This window comes from Bombus bifarius, unplaced genomic scaffold, assembly GCF_011952205.1.
Source record: "Bombus bifarius isolate JDL3187 unplaced genomic scaffold, Bbif_JDL3187 scf7180000008176, whole genome shotgun sequence".
NCBI lineage: Eukaryota > Metazoa > Arthropoda > Insecta > Hymenoptera > Apidae > Bombus > Bombus bifarius.
The window spans coordinates 691353-705556 of record NW_022884493.1 but is presented as its reverse complement, the minus strand read 5'-3'; the positions used below and the strand labels follow the sequence as shown (position 1 = coordinate 705556).

Genomic DNA, 14204 nt, shown 5'->3' with positions numbered 1-14204 from the left:
GACGCGCGGGTTTAGAGTAATGTTGTTTGGCGGGGAATTTCAATGCTCGGTCGTTTTCAAAAGATAGGTAGTATGACGGCGCGTCGCACGAACTGGCAAAGTGAGAAAGGAGACAACTAACGTTATCTTGTCACGCGGACCTGCCCGTGTGATTAAAGTTCCATTTGAAATATTCATCGGACTGGCGTATTAAAAACGAGCACTCACGCTTTCACGGCAGCGTCGCTTCGTATTCAACGGCCGAGAACAACGGTTGCACTCTCAACGCGTTCATTCGCGCCGATTTCTGCGAAAATATTCCAAGTACGGCGTACTTTGTGCGCGAAACGATCATCTTACGATCTATTCCTCGTTCTGGCCCACTCTATATCGTGTAAACATGCTACTCGCGATATCGACGCTCGATCGACCGACGTAAGTGAGTTTCTTCGAATCAGAAATAATCGTAAAATTCGAAATAAAACTCGAATTAAATCGCTATAGATAGCTTGATCGATAATCCGGTCGAATCGTGAATATTTTACGTAGTTGGGAAAATATTAGTAAAATATCTACAGCGTAGAAACTTTATCGATCTAGACGTCGTTGTTCGGTATTTTCTCCCAATTAGCTGACGATCGTCCTTTATTTTCTACATTAGATACGAAGGAAAACTCGAAAAAGCACTTTCACCGTGCGTTCTTTGTTTCTATGGAAGAACGATACTGCAAATGCTACCTGCCTCCTACTCTTGGAATTTCGACAAGGAAATTGTTGCTCGACTTTTGTACAAAACGTATACGCGTGACTACCCAAATATTCGTTCGCAGACTGTCAAACACATTTACATTTTGAAATTCATATTTAAACCGAATACCGAGCTATTATGCTTTTATTTTTATTACTCTTTTCATTACACGTTCTTCCTAGTCGAATACGTATTTCTTTCGTTTCTTCGACAGTTCCACGAACTTGAACAAATGTACGGTATATTTCTTTTTAAAAATATCGTTTAACAAGTTTTCTTTGTAGTTGTTCACTGCATAATAAACACTTTGTACATCCGTTGTGACATCGGCTCCGACGATGCAAAAACGTACAAGTATCGAACGTCTCGTACGTATACGCGCATTTACGTGTCATTTTTTCAAATTATCGAAATTTGCATGCACCTCGAGACGTCGTACGATCGTCGACTAACGGCCGCGTGTCCGATACAGATACGATTATAAATAGATAACGAAGCACGCTGACCGCTCGATACGTATTAATTTAGCCAGCCTTAGCAATTTCCTCGATTAATCAATTACGTTATATCACAGAGTCACACTGATGCCACGAATCGGAGTACCGATTCGATAAAGAGAGGTCGTATCCGTAACAAAGTTCAACGTGAACTCTGGCTTGACTCGCATCCTCTTCATTGTCTAATTGTAAATGCGTAACGCTATCGACTACGACTGTCGCGCTTTTCTTCGACGAAATTAGCTACGAACACGGAGCAAATAACGGACAACGCGTGTTCGGCCAAACGTTCGAAGCAAAGAAATTTCTGACAAGAGCAAAACTGTAAAGCATTTATAGCGACAGCGAATGCAGGTTAAAAAAACTGTTAACCTAGACACGACACTGTCGAGAATCGATTCTAACGTACCTGACAGAGGCGAAGCATCGAGGTCCCCGGTGACGCGACACTGTGTCGCTATAAAACGATAATTCCGATGGAATGTACGCGTGGAACAGCACGACCACGAGGAAGCAGAGCGAGACACGAACGTTCCGCGCGACGATGCGCTGGCAGACGCTCCCGCAGGTAAACTGCACGCTAGTTGCGAGTTGAGCGAACGCACCTGCTTGCTCTCCAGGTTAAACGAACCCTCCCCGCGCCCCTACTCTTTCAACATAGGCCGGCTAAAGGGCCTAGATGAGATTCTAGGCTCCATAGAATGCAACTGTGGGATAACGCACGACAGCTGGCACGACCGTTCCTGCATTCTGTTTGCGCTCTTCCCACGTCCGAATCGACCATGAAAGAGTCACGAATGCAGGCATCGATCGTCTTCTTTGAAAAATGGACCGACCTTCGGCGTACCAAATTATTTCCACGTCCTTTTTCCGAGAAAGATTTTGAAACGACCGTTTCGGTCGTTACGTTGATTCGGTATCCTATTTTTGTACGCAGCTGTTCGTTTCCACCGAAACTGAGACGAGATTTACGAAGGATCGTGAAACAAATTACAAATTCTTATTTTTTTATTGTTATGCGCGATAGAAAATCAAGCAGAATTACGTAATCGTTGAGAGATACGAAGAAATATTACTTCGTTCGATACTGATATATTGACGGTTTTACTAAAGAAGGAATACGATATACTTGGAACTTTGTAATCTACACGAGGTAATGGCAGCTTTATGAAAAACGGTAGGCGCGCTAAGAGTCCTGAACGACGGTGTAGATCAGTTTGTCTCGTTATTTGCGACAGCAGAAATTGGCAGTAAAATGAAATTCGTGATATTTACGATTTGCATCGTAAAGGATCTAATAAACATTTTCGCTTAAACAACCAAACGGCAATGAAGTAAAATTCGAGGGTTTCGTTAAAAAATACGATGTATTTTACAAGTGTTGAGTCTTTCACAAGTCTTTTAAATAGCTTTCGTTCGGACGCCATCCATCGCTGCAAAGCTTCATCGAAAAATTCCAGTACATATTTATGTTCGCACATATTACAATTCTCCAAATATTGAAACAATTAACGTTTCGATGGTAACGATATAGTAGATGTTGCGATAATCTCGAATCTCGTAAACTCAAAGAAAACCGGAATAATTTTCAGTTATTGATCAACGATCGACAACGTTACTTATCCACTGCGATTAACGTAAGTAACGTTTCTCTATAACTTGCCTTAAAATGTGCAAGAATCGGGCGAACTTATCACACAACTTGTTAACACTTTATTCGACGATCGTTAATTAAATGCTGCGAATACTTTTACGTAAAATCTTCATAAAATCGATACGTTCGATAACCATTGACGAAAGAATGTAGGGACCAGAAACGGCGCATAAAGACTCCAATAAATAACGTAATATGAAGTTCTATAAAATGAAAAGGAGTTTACGCTGCCTTTGATACGTTTCCAAACAGTTTTCCAATTTAAAGGTTGAATTTCGTTCAAAACTGCTATGCGATCCCGCTAAATTGCTATCGTTCCTCGCGCAGATTTTCAATAAAACGTACTGGCAAAATACACTGTTGGAAGTTGAAGTCACTTGCCGGGTTTTTTTTTTTTTTTTTACCATCCGCGGGGAACGTAAAACCCCAGGCCGCGAAACGGGGACGTTGGCGCGTAACAAATGTTTCATAATAACATCCTTGTCACGTATGATCCACAGACAACGAGTTCGTCGCAAGGTAGAAACACCGAAGGTTTTTGTGTCGCGATGCAACGGAGATGATCGCGCGTTGTGCAACTGACTTCGCGTTATCTGCCAATTACAGTGGCGATCGACTGTTTAATTCTTCGATTTTCCCAGATCAGGTTGACGATACTGTATTTTTACGAAACAACGCTGTCTCGTTAGTTTGGTCTTCAAGATGCCGCATTACGCGTGGAAAAGCGACTCGTTCTATTCTTCTCAAAAGAGGTAGATTATATTCGTCGGAGAACTGCAAGCAGAGCATACGATAAAACGAAATCTTATCGACAACATTTGTACGATCAAACGTTTGATTTTGCGTAAGTGTCTCCAATCAGGTTTTGTGTAATCAGAATTGAAAACTGTAGGCTGATTTTGTAGTTGTTGACGCGCGGTACGAAACGGGGTACCGATGTAATTTTATTTTCCATTGGAACAAGTAATTGTTACGAATTGTTACAAATTTTTTAATTGTCAATGTTACATAAATATTCTTATCTATTTGGCCACCGCTGTATGTGCAACTATATCTACTAGTAAACGCTGCGTATCACCACTTTGGATCAGCTTTATCACAAAATGATAAAACACTCGTCGTTCGAGCCGTCTCTATCTGTGGATAGAAACTTAAAAAGAGAAGAGGCCTCGGTGGAAAGGCCGATGATCGATTCGCTAATCGAATGAAGCGACGTGAATTATTTCCAGTGGTTCGTTACGATTCCGTTATCGGGAAACGCGAGATTGAAAATGACTCGATTTTACGCGATCGACGTGCATTCGTCTGAAACGCATTCGATCACGGAAGATGAAAGAGCGTCGCGTCCATTTTAATTATTAGCGCGATTGGTCGTCTCTCGCGTGTTCTTCTTTCTAAGATTTCAAGCAGACTTCGAAGGGGATCGAAATTGCAATTTGCCGGATGACGACGACGTTTCTCGATGCCTTTGTTTCGCCTTTCTTTTTTCGTAAAACAGCTTCGCGTCATGCTCCCGTGGAACTTTAATAATCTCCGCCCACGTTTTACGCGTAGGTGCAAAGCAATTGCAGCTTTGTATCGCGCTACGACCTCGCCTCTTCCCAGAAAATCATTTACTAATCCCAATTTTCTCTGGCTATCGATTTACGCAGCAGTGTCCTCGTGCTTGGATCGAGTGGAACGTTCGAACGAATAATTTTAAAGTACATTTCTTATAGAGAAGTTCGATTCAACGAAGTTCATCGTCGAAGAAGCATTTTGCACGATCGAAGTTGCGCCATTAATGAAATTTGATAAATCTTAAGTTATCAGTCTAGACGATAGAACTACCAAACTAGTCGACCGATGGTCGAAACTTTCCGTGAATCCGTCACAGTGCACAAGCATCGGAATATTTAAATTGCACATTTAGCGATGTAGCAAATTCCTCGTAGCAAATTATCGAATGTCCATTAATCGCGAACCAAAGACTACGGATCATTTGGAAGCATTAAAAAGTCGCTAAAAAACTGCTGTTTACATGGAGTCTGTGGCAAAAACGTTTGCGCGATTAGCGATCACGCGTAACCGTAGTGAGAAATTGTCTGCCTCTACGAAACAAACGTATCCACGATATTCGATTAACCATACAATTGATTCTTTGTAAAAATTGCCCTCGTTACCGAAGAAAATTAATATCCCGCATTTGTAAGCTCCGCAAGAGCACAGAATCGCAGGAGGAAAGCAAGATGGGAAATATCGATTTTACGTATCGAGCCATTATTGACAGTTTGTAAAAACAGTTTACGCGATTAACGTACCCGTCCGATATTGCGATTTCAGCCGCAATAAGAAGAAAGCACACGGTAAACAGAAGTTATCTACATCGGTAGCTCAAGTGCGATCGAAAATACGCGGAAAAAGCGAAATTGGTCGGGATAAATCCTCTTCTCGTGATAAAGTAAAATTACCGGTGAAATGTTGACGATTCTGAAAAACAAACCGGGATGAAATATGAATAAAAAAAGATATAGCTGCGATGACAAACGAAGCAGACGAATTTATCCCGCGAATTTATCATAGTTATCGGGATTCACGCGTGCATCCGACGAACGGTATAAACGACGAACAGACTACGTATAGCTTCCGAAAATTCGATCTTTCGGACGGATAAAATGAAAGAACGACCGAGAACCTGACCCGAATTGGCGGAAACAGGAAGCCGTTTCTATTTCTAGTTTACGAGAGCAACGATACTTAACGCGAAATTCTACCGGTGTCTCGAATATCCCGAGCGGCGAGAAAATCGGTCGAGACACTCGCGTACAAGCTGTGAAAAATGCGTAGCCTGCGTGAACACCAGGCGACGAAAGAAAAATCTAGGTCGTTGCTGGAACGCGTCGAAGATATCTCGCGATAATATTAAAACCGCTTTACGTTGGAATAGCGCGATGGCGGCTTGTTCGCGAATCCAAGTAAATGGAAGCTGAATTTTCCACCGTTATTTATTCCGAGAACCGTTGCTGGTGTCACGGACGAAATCCGACTAAACAAAGCGATAAAATAGCGAAATTCCAAGCGCCTTAGCATGAGTGACCATCGGGATAACATCCGGTCGCTCTATCCGTTCTTCGAAATATATGATCGAAGCCTTTTCCCACTCCCACGAATAAAAGAATTTAAATACTCCCCCTAAAATCATCCAAAGTAGTCTCGAACAGTCACGCCTACAGCTCGGAAGTGTATTGTAAACCAGAAAAAAATAAAGTTTCTTTTTTTTTTAATTTCTTTTTATTCTACGTGACACCGGTCCGTTCTTAGCCGCAGAACCTTTGCAATTCCGCTCGATTTCTTGGGCCGCGATCGTTGCGCGAATCTCGACCAACTACTTTTGTACGTGTACGTAGCAATGCGTAACGCGATCGCTTGTAATCCTACACGAGCAGAACCCACGGAAGGGGATCATTCATGCGCCAAGGATTACTTGTCGGAGTTGAAAACGCATCGTGATTGCGTTCCCTTGATCTTTTGTGCTCGATGTATATTCTGATTCTTTGATGCTGCTTTAAGTTTTCAATAGCGTGTACGTACACGTGTAGGAATAAAGATTGATTATGTTGATGCCTTGCCGGATTAAGAGAATTTGTCCTTACGTAGGATAACATTGTTTGAAACGTTAGATAATTATTATTTATCTATGTTAATCGTAACGTCTTAACCTCTTAACCTACGATTTACGTTCGAGAATTTTGGGCCGAAAACCTAAACAAACTATTATATATTACGTTATATGTCGAAGATGTAGGGACATCGGGCCTTCCTTTTGCAATTTTGGGAAGATCCCCGATACTTTGGTCTAAACTATTTGTTATAGCTGTACTTAAATGATAGAACTAAGAAGTAGTCGTTGCGATACGATCTGACTACGTTTGCCCGAGATTACGACAGTGGGCTTGGGCTCGAGGTGACGCAACTGGTCGCCGAACGTAGCCACGGTCACGGGATGAACGTTTGTACCTAACAGAAGAAGTACCAATATCGAGGGACACACGCTGATTAACAAACGAGCCCCGGGCAGGAGCAACGACGGCTCTACGCGGGTCTGCCTGGTAACGGCGCCTGGAATTTTGCTGATATCCCCGGTCAATATGCAATTGACAAAAGTGATCGTATCGGTCTTTTATTCTTGCGATAACCTTGGAGAGTTTACGCACATCGTCTTGTCGGTCGGTAGGAAAACCCGTGCGTCACAGCTAACGTCACTTTGTGTTTCAAAATAGGTTCAATTGTACAAAGAGTTTCCGCGTTCACCGTGGATTCGTTATCGAACCTAAAAACATCGTCTTTAACATCGAGAGTGTCTAATCGCCACGTTTAATTGACAAACTCTGTTAAATCGACATTTCTACGTATAATTGTAAATATAATCTCCATTGAACAACAATGATTAATGAGGATACGTTACACGCCCCTAAGTCTAACGCCAACCCGACATATACAGGGTGGTTGGTAACTGGTGGTACAAGCGGAAAGGGGGTGATTCTACGCGAAAAAAGAAGTCGAAAGTAAAGAATAAAAATGTTTCGTTCGAGGCTTTGTTTTCGAGAAAATCGACTTTGAATTTTCGCTCGGTACGCGTGCACTTTATCGCGTCTCGTTATAACGGATCGCACTGTAGATCGTTGTCTCGATTGATGTTATTTTTATAATTTTCAAAATTTTTAAAATTTTTAAATTTTAAAATTTTAAATTTTTAAATTTTTAAATTTTTAAATTTTAAATTTTTAAATTTTTAATTTTTAAATTTTTAAATTTTTAAATTTTTAAATTTTTATTCTATATTTTCGACTTCTTTTTTCGCGTAGAATCACCCCCTTTCCGCTTGTTCAGTTACCAATCACCCTGTATATTATATTTATATTATGTGCCCGTAATATTTACGTTTGGCCCGATCATCGTACTACGGGCTATGACCGTAGTTGTAGATTAAGGGGTTAATTATAAGAAGAAAATACAAAGGTATCGATATTCCGCTTCGATATAAACAATAACATAGACGATAGGTAAAATTTCTTGCTTTAAATTTAGTATTCCGGTGGATATTATGGAACGTTGATTGTAGAATAATAAATGCAAGGCTGGCGTTGACCTTGGCATTATGTAAAACGAATTGGTCCAATCTTACGTTGAACAGATAAAATTCATCGCTTTAAACCGCGTAATCGTATAATTATCAAATCGTTTATGTTGTTAAGTGGCACTTTTTTTTGCCAAGATAGTGAACTGAAGGAATACCAGTATAGTATAGTATAGTAGAATATTTATTAGGTTAAATGGAGCTTCTTTTTATCTTCCTACTTTCAAGCTGGACTGTTTCTTGAATTTTTAACAAAATTTATTTTCCACGCTATCCACGTTAATATTTTAATAAAACAATCGATGGCATACTTGCAGATCAGAATTGAAGATACTATATTTGCATTTGACGTGGAACCACGGAATTACACCTAATGAGATAGCTGACGTTTACGTACGTCGATAAATTATAAGATTAAAAACTACGAGCGTTGGAAATACAAAACGAAATCCATATTTGGTGTTGTAGGTTTCTTTCGATATATCGTTCCAATCTTTCATTCTCGGTCCTATAACGTTTAATTATTGCACGGATGGAAATTCAAACATATTGGGATATCTGATACTCTGATATTTCCAACAGAAATATCATACATTGTACTTATATTTCCAGTAATCGGAAGAAAATAAAACGAAGAACAAGAATGAATAAAAACAGGAAATTGGAATATTTTCTAGCATAACGTCATTTTATTAAAATACCACCCAAATATAGATTTTTCCTAAATCAAAACGATCGAATATGTGAAACAGAATGTACAGTTTGTAATTCCGCGAGTTAATTTTCCCCAGCCGAGCCGAATTGTCAGAATACAATCGAAAGGATCTATTAGTAAACAGAAAATATTACGTAATACGTGTAATTCGAAAATTTTGCATATTTTTGCATAATTTCCATAAATTGTAAATACCTAATTCAAATATACGCGTATTTTAACCAATATATTGAAAATACACGTCGAGGTAAATGACGTAATATTTCTAGAAAAAGATATATAATGTGTCTCTTGTTGAAAATTTGATCGATAAAATGTTCGACGATAAAGTACGTACATCTGAAACGTTACATTTACATGTATATTTTAAATATCGGAACGAAAGCTGTAAAAAGATCGCGTAGCAGTGTCGGAGGAATTATCTGTTGTTATAAATTATATCGATAAATCGTCGTATAGCAAAGTGTGCCTCAGCCGTTGGATTTTGTAAGAGTTGCCGGTAATAAAATTTGCAACGGTGGCAATTTTCACAGGCTTTCTTAGAAGATCGGTAACTCGTTTAGATCTTTATAAAATCGTTTCGACGGGAAAAATGTCGAAGCTGCTGCTGCACGACGAATATTTTAATAATAAAAACGAAAAATTCCACGGAGAATAAATGAATCGCCGGGTAACGGTGAATTTTATACCAGGGATTAATTGTATTACCAAAACGATCGATTTCTTTCTTCGCGGAGAACAGAAATGACCGAACAAAAACTTTCCGATCAACCAAATAATACATAATGATACGTTTAACTTTACAGTCCCTGTCGAAACTTTTCACGTTTCGATATCGTTCTCGTTTCAACGAACACAAGTACCTTTCATGTTTGAAACATTTTTTCAATACGAGATCAAAAGGAAAAATCGCACAGATTAATACCAATAATTGCTTCGTATCTCCTCGAAATACAAGAAACACGCGCAACAAATACACAATTTAAAAGATCAAAAAAGACGTACTTTCTCTGTATCTCTGTATCGCGATCTTCGCGTTGAAACGGAATACAACGATCCATACTACGTTAACTCGGCAAACTTTTCATCTTACATGGTTCTCCATCGTCGCGTCGTTAACGCTGTATCGTTTAATAATTCAGCCCATCGTTTACCAAGCACTCTACCCTGCAGAAGCTAAAACGGTTCCGCCGTCGATGTAATCTATAAAAAATAACTTTATCCATCACGATCGCGTGTACACGTTCTCTCGTGAATGCAAAAGAAAACGAAGCGAAAGAAAGGGAGTAACAGGATCGGTAAAACAATACTTTTTCCGTCGTTAAACGTCGTCCCGTCAAATTGAAGCATCCGTCGCGTCAGGTAATACTGTTTACGAGGCCATTTGATTGCACGCAATCGATCGTAAACGGAACTACCCTGAAGTCGTTTGGTCTCTATCGCGAGAAAGAGAAGGAGAAGGAGGCAACGGAAACAATTGACTTCGCGAAAAGCAGGGAATAACGTGTTACGAGTTACGAGGAAGAACACAACGAGGAAAACGTCGAGGAGCGACCAGAAAGAACGAAAAACGAAGAACGGCGGACGGACAGCTGGACGAAAAAGAGAAAAGGCAGTGGACCGTGTGTGGCTCGGATCGTTCCTTTGTGTTCGTGCAAGTGGACGATTCGTTGACCCGCGGCTGCAATTTCTCCTCTTGGCTTTCATGTCAGCTCAATTGGCCGGCAAAAGTTGTCGACGCACCAGAAACAGCACACAGTCTGCTTTCTTCCTATTTCGTAGGTAATATCGATAAAACTGGACGCGAGTTCGTCGGAGACAGTGCGGGTGCCGCGCGGTTCGCGATTCAGCAAGCGAAACGCGAATTTCGATCGGCCGACGTACGTATATCGTGGTCGTAAGTGGATTATTTGCTGATCGAACCGGTAAATTAGATATTTGCCGATGGAAATCTGTCGATGAATTTTATGGAAATCCGAGACTCGATAAATTACGAATCTCTGCGAGACAAGAGCAAGACACGGAAGAGTTCTCTTTCGCTTTCGATCGTCGATCGTTATCGCTTCGAATAAATGGAGAAAATCGTAGGCAGAACGATGTTACGCGCTGTTAATAACAGTACATTTTTATTCGTTCGAAAATATACAAGAAGTCGATACGAATATTTTACAGTGGCAAACTATTGACACAACGAAACGAGATAAGTTTCGAAATTCTTTTACGACAGATAGGAAAATGAAATTTCTCTATTTCCAGAAATAAAATCGTTCGTACCATACGGAAGTACAGCGACGCGTAGCTCGCTCCGCTTTGCCACATTTATCGTACGTGTCGAATCGACGCAAGGAGCGAACGAAGCTAAAGAAGTAGACAACGATTATCCGCGAAGGTTTTCCGGTGACGTCGATCGATAAATCGTTCGTTTTTCTTAGAATCTTGTTTCATCGCGCGTTACTTGGGGGGAATCTCTACGAGGAAACATCGCGCGACAATTATACAAGTTGCAAATTAGGTTAGTAGCAGCTAAGTTGAAACTGCGACACGTTGGATTTAGTACCGAATACCTAATTACAGCGTACGTACGTGGCACAAGTATTTTTTATCGTTGAAAATTCCTGTCAAAGCAAACCTTGAACGGTGTTGCGAGGGATTAGCAATCCCTATGCGGTTGACCCGAGTCGGTGTTCACGAGCGAAACCACAAAGAGGCCAGACACAGTAAAAATAAGCGTCATGAGTCACCAACACGGCGTGTCAACGTTCTTACACCAGATCGAGGCTGCCATACCGCAGGATTATTCTCGTAGAGTGCCGCTGAACCGAGCTCTGGCAATCGTAAATCCCGTCGCGATGATAATTCGTAGCTTCCTTCGTTCAAGGACATGGCCGGTGCACCGACGAGACCACGTTCTACCGGGTAATCGAACGATATTCTCGATTAAACGGTTCGAGCAAACGGTTCCACAAAAGAGTAGATCCGGTAGCAGGTATTCGCGATCGACCGATGGAATTCAGCGGAGAATCGCACGTGTGCAAAAGCACGTGTGAACTTTTCTCACCGATAAACAACGTCGATCGAGATAGCAGGCTGTATCCGGCACAAACAAAGGAGCGTGGAAATCCAGCATGCCTGTCGATATTCTTCGCAAAGTGGTTTATCGTCTACGAAGATCGCGCGGTTCGATTCGAAGATAACACCTGGGTCTCGCCGAGAAAAAGTTAGAAAAAAACGAGAAGAAGAAAAAAGAACCAGAAGCAGCGCGTGATCTGTCAATAAACTCGTACACAGAGAAACTCGTGTCGAAGGAAATTACCGAAAGAGAGGCAGCCAGCACGAAGTTGGTACTCTCGGGGTCTGCGATGAAAGAAAATCGACGACTTTCGTCGAACTCGATCCGGATAACCGTAGAACGAGATCACCGCACGAGATACCGTTTCTTCTCGTTCTGACGATCGAGAAAACAGCTCGCAACGGACGTGCGACTGGACCTGTGTCGCGGTGTCTCTCAGTCGCGCGTTACTTCGTATCATCGCGATTAACATCGTCGAACCGAGAAACTTTGCCAACTCGCAGAAGATTCTCCAGCCGATGGAGAAACTGGTCGGTAACGAGTTCGCTGGAAACTGCGCCGAACACCACGTACCTTTCCTCCGTTACACCTAGATTCCTGTCGATTAACGGGGCCGATCCACGGATCCCCCTTCTTTCTCTCTCACGTTGCGCGCAACACGCTCTTTACGCCTTTCGTTCGAAACGCTACGTAGCCTGCGCTTGGTCGCTCCGATAGACCAGCCACACGGAACACAGAAATAGAAACGCCGGTATCAGTGTGGACGTCGCGACTCTTTGAACCGTTCCATGTAGGTTTTCCCGCTCGCGACGATCGACGTCCAACGATTCGTACGATTCGCAGAACGCGAGGACGCGACTTGCGTGTCGACCGAGTTCGCTCGCGATACTAACTCGTGCCTCGCCGCTTTTGCACGCTGGAGAACGTAATCTCGTGTATACCGGTTAACGATACTCTGTGCGGGTATCCCTCCTTTTCTGCTCGACAGTTCGCTGTATTCGTTGTCACGTACACTGTACACGAGCTCGCTCTTCGTTTCTCTGCTTGCCGCCACGCTGCTTTTCCTTCGTTGCTCTGGCCTATGTTCGCGCATCTTCTATCTTCTACCTTCAGTGGGTTCGCCAACGCGTAATTATTAGGTCAATCTCCTCTGTAAGACATTGCAACGGAACGCGCATTTTCCTTGTGTTTTCCTATCGGAGAAATTGGGTAGCCGCGTTTGTGCGTTCCGTAGGATGGTTGCAACGCGGCGAACGATTTTAGACGATGGATAAATCGTTGGAAACGATATAGGTACTACATATCGATAAATAAATTTACCAAGTTGTTGCTCCAAGTACTCCAATATGGCGAATAATTCGAGAGTCGAACAAGCTCGTTTCAAGTACGATATTATATTTCTGGTATATCTACAGCGGCGAGTGTATAAATAGGAATATTCAATTCTCGATAGTTAGTATCGTACAATATACGATTTTTCGAAAATATTTCGATGGATTTTGTGTCGGAATCGAGAACATGGATTTCGATAAGTTTTCTACAAATTGGATAGATAGATTTTAAAAATGGACGAGTGGCAGCGGACAAGATCGATGAAAAAACGATATTGGTCGCTGTGCAATAGTTTCGCGATAGCGTTGTTGATAATTACGGGTGTAATTTCTTTCGATAAAGGTGTTTGTGCCAACGATATATCGCATGAAATGTATAGAATATCGTGCGATTTCGAAAGAAGTACGTACATACGTATTCGATTAGCAGAGATGCCCTCGTGCAATTTTTCCGTACTATATTCCGAGAGAATAGATAGTTGCTTGATATGAAAGAACAACGATAATAAACACGGAATGAAATAAGAATCGTTTCCACGGGAAATAAACACGCTGGAAATAACTGTCTTCGCGTGAAATACTTTCACTGGCATTAGTATGTCGTGTAATAAGGATTGCATAGCGGCATTGCATTGCAGCCACCGTGGCACGCCACGAACTGCGTAGATTATATCTAGAAAGGGGAAACACATTCGCTCTGGCACAAATTGATATAAATATGTTTCGCTATTTTGGTGCAGCGTGCAGAAAAAAAAGGCTATCTGCCAGCAAAATATGTAACCGGAATTTTTGTTCGGTTCACGCTCTGTTAAACATTTGTCTGTATTACGCTCTTTCGTTTCAATTTACGATCGTTTCTTTGTAGCCTGTTAATTAAGAAAGCAGCGGTGTTTCGTATCGCCGAATCCGCTTTCGCGTAATTTATACATTCGAACCGTGAAATAATGCATTAAAGAGAAGTTTGCCGCTGTCTGGTTGAAAGCGAGTGGGAGTCGGAGTTATCTCGTAAAAATAACTCGTTAAAAATTCTGCTTTGTTCGAGGCACGGTCTATTTTAATTATACAACCGCTGGACGAAGGAACTTTTAAAAAAT

The 14204-nt window shown here is 41.5% G+C and overlaps 1 protein-coding gene across 2 annotated transcripts in view; it reads right to left on the bottom strand.

The window, feature by feature from the left end:
- Positions 1 to 12814, bottom strand: part of LOC117209443 (choline transporter-like protein 1) — a 46281-nt gene extending 33467 nt beyond the window's left edge. Inside the window, exons 1-2 of one of the 2 annotated variants that reach the window (XM_033451511.1) lie at positions 1590 to 1601; positions 901 to 905 (exon numbers count right to left, since the gene is read on the bottom strand). The gene's annotated coding sequence lies outside the window, so the exon portion shown is untranslated. Of the gene's footprint in view, positions 1 to 900; positions 906 to 1589; positions 1602 to 12352 lie in introns of those variants that run through there. The other variant, XM_033451510.1, reaches the window with a different exon arrangement.
- Positions 12815 to 14204: the final 1390 nt, after the last annotated feature.